The sequence below is a fragment of the Propithecus coquereli genome, unplaced genomic scaffold (genome assembly GCF_000956105.1).
Source record: "Propithecus coquereli isolate 6110/MARCELLA unplaced genomic scaffold, Pcoq_1.0 Scaffold1, whole genome shotgun sequence".
Classification (NCBI taxonomy): Eukaryota; Metazoa; Chordata; class Mammalia; order Primates; family Indriidae; genus Propithecus; species Propithecus coquereli.
In genome coordinates, this window is record NW_012133857.1 from 25,592,200 (window position 1) to 25,595,822 (window position 3,623).

A 3,623-nucleotide genomic window follows, 5' to 3' on the forward strand; every position below is an offset into this window, starting at 1 on the left:
TAAACAAAAATGACAGCAAGCAAGAAAAAAAGGCAGAGAGAACCCAGGTCCCTGATGACTTCTTGGAACTGCTGGATCAAGCTCACCTGCCTCTGGACTTATCAGATACACATGTCCCAATAAATTCACTCTAGAGAAGCATTTCTCAACCTCTGCATAATTGATATTTTGGACCAGATAGCCCCAGCTGCAGCAACCAAAAGCGTTTTTACACATTGCCAAATATCCCCTGGGGGCAAAATCATCTGTAGTTGAGAACAACTGCTCTAGAGTTTCAACCCATTTGAACTGTGTTTTTAGACTCCAGCAACATAAATACTTTAATGGATCCTGTATGTGTTCAAACATTGGTATATATTATTAAAATTATTAGATTCAAATGGTTTCTCTTAGCAACCAATACTCATAATCAAGGAAATTTTCCTGGAGATATTGCTGTTCGAGTGAATGGACTCTGGATTCTTTCTTTGGAGAATATTATAAACATCATCTCCAAATCCACATTCCATATTATCCATAGAATTTTTGGGCATTGTTTCTTCCTTTTTGTTCTTCTCTTTTTCCCAAGTAGCTGTGACTACAGGCATGTACCTCCACGCCTGGATAAGTTTTCTATTTTTTGTAGAGATGGAGTCTCACTATGTTGTTCAGGTTGGTCTTGAACTCTTGGTCTCAAGAGATCTTCCTGCCTTGGCTTCCCAGAGTGCCAGGATTACAGGCATAAGCCACCACATCGAGCCTTGGCCATTGTTTCTTATGGACCTATGCTCAATGTTCCTGCTCCCAATGGATGTTTAACCTCCCTGGTACGTATCTTATTCTCTATTCTGTATTACTCATATATAAAACTCAGTTCTCATTTCCTGATTTCCATCAAATGACTTTTGGGGACACAATGGGCATGGAGGACATGCCCAGACTATGAACTCTACAAGGGCAGCCAATAAGGGTAGGAAAAAGCTATGTATGCTTACACATATTCCATCAGTGTTGGGGCATGAATCTTGTTTAGTTGTTTTGGTTCAAGTGAGACTATCATATTGATTAATATCATCTGGGCTATAGCCTATGCCTGTGTGCACCACTGGGGGGACCTGAGAACAGGCCCACCCCACCTGGCACTCACCCAGTGCCCAAGCACACTATCTTGATGCCTGGGAATTATCCTACCCCATCAGTCACCCTGGCTGCAGATGCACACTACCAGGGAGCCTCACAACAGTCTAGAAAATGTGCTGTCAGCACCCAAATATGCTGCCTGAAGGCCTGGGAATCACCCTATCCCATGTATCATCTCTGGCATCTGGGGCTCCTCCTGGGGGCCTGAGGATGGACTTGCCCAACATGTCTCTACCACCACAGCTGGCACCCACCTGCACAAGCCACCTGGTGCCTGAGGATTGGCCCACCCAGTCCATCAAAGCCCCAACTAACACCAGTGAGTGCTGCCTGGAAGCCCAAGGGTTGTCCTGCTACCACTACCATTGCCTATGCCACACACATAACTCAGGGGTCCAAGAACTTGTCCACTCACCTGGCCTACTGCTGCCACTATCAGTACCTGAGCAAGCTACTGGAGGCCCAAGAATTAGCCCACTTGCACCTACTAATACGAGTGCCCATTTATATTGCCTGGAAACCTAAGGACAGTGATACTTGACCCACCACTGCCACTACTGGGGACTGAGGACTGGTCCACCTGGCATACCATCCTAGGCAAAACCTCTCTGACACCTCCACTACAACTGCCACTTAAGCCATTAAGAAAATTGCAGACTCCATTGGTAGTGTTTACAGCCAAGGAAATCATACAGAGACTACACCACTACACACATCCAGAATCAAAGCTAAATTATGCTACCCAACCAGCACCATAGATATATCTATAAGAAAAAGTCATTGTCTACAAAAGCCAATCCAAAAATAAGTTTTTAAAATGTGACTGTTACACCTGATGAAAGTATATCAATGAAAGGACATAAGAAACATGAAAAAGCAAGGAAATATGACACCTCCAAAGGAATACAATAATTTTCCACCAAAAAATTCCAAAGAAAAAGAAATTTTGAAATTCTCAAAATGATAACAAGACTCAGTGAGATACAAGAGAACACCAATAAACAATACAAAGAAATCAGAAAAACAATTCAGGATACGAATGAGAAATTCACTGAAAAGGTAGATATCATAAAAAAAAGAACCAAACAGAAATCCCCAAACTGAATAATTCAATGAATAAAATAAAAAATATAATCAAAAGCTCCAACAATAGATTAGATCAAGCAGAAAATAGAATTTCAGAACTTAAAGATAGATCTTTCAAAATAACCCAGTTGGACAAAAAGAAAAGGATTTTTTTTTTTTTTTTAAAGAATGAAGAAAGCCTACATGACATATGGGACACAATAAAGCAAAATATCCAAGTTTTAGGAATCCCAGAAGAAAAAGAGAAGCTTAATGACATAGAAAAGCTATTATTTAATGAAATAATAGCTGAAAATATTCCAAGTCTAGCAGGAAATTTAGACATTCAGATGCAGGAAGCTCAGCTATCCCCAAATAGATAAAATCTCCTTGGCACATTATAGTCCAACTATCAAAAGTCAAAGACAAAGAGTGAATTCTAAAAATTGCAAGAGAAAAGCATCTAGTCACATGTAAGGGAACCCCCATCAGATTAACAGCAGATTTCTCAGCAGAAATTTTATAGGCCAAGAGAGAATGGGATGATATATTCAAAATGTTGAAGGAAAAATCTTCCACCAAGAATACTATACCCACGAGAGTTATCCTTCACAAATGAAGGAGAAATAAACACTTTCCCAGACAAAAACTGAGGAAATTCCTCACCACTAGATGAGTCCCATAGGAAATGATTAACAGAGTCCTACACCTGGAAATGAAAGGACAACATTGGATATCATGAAAACATATGAAAGTATGAAAAGTCACTGCTAAACCAAACACATAAATGAGGATGAAAAAGGACTCAAATGATACTACTACAGAAAACCACCAAACCATAAAAATAAACAATAAGAGAAAAAGAAAGGAACAAAAGATATACAAAACAACTAGAAAACAACTTTTAAAATGACAGGAATGAGTCCTCACATATCAATAGTAACCTTGAATGTAAACAGATTAAATATTCTACCTAAAAAAATATAGTCTGGCTGAGTGGATAAAAAAACATGATCCAACTATATACTATCTACAAGAAACTCACTTCACTTGTAAAGACACATATAGACTGAAAGTAAAGGAATGAAAAAACTATACACACAAATGGAAACCCAAAGCAAGCAGGAGTAGCTATATTTACATAAGACAAAACAGGCTTTAAATCAAAAACAGTAAAAAAAAAAAAAAAAGACAAAGAAGGTCATAATATAATGATAAAAGTATCAATTCAACAAGATGATATAACAATTTTAAATAGAAATGCACCCAAAACTGGAGCACCCATATATATAAAGCAAATATTATTAGATCTAAAGGAAGAGATAGACTCTGATATGATAATAGTTGGGGACTTCAACACCCCACTCTCTGCAATAGAGATATCATCTAGACAGAAAATCAACAACAACAAAAACATTGGATTTAAACTGCATTTTTGA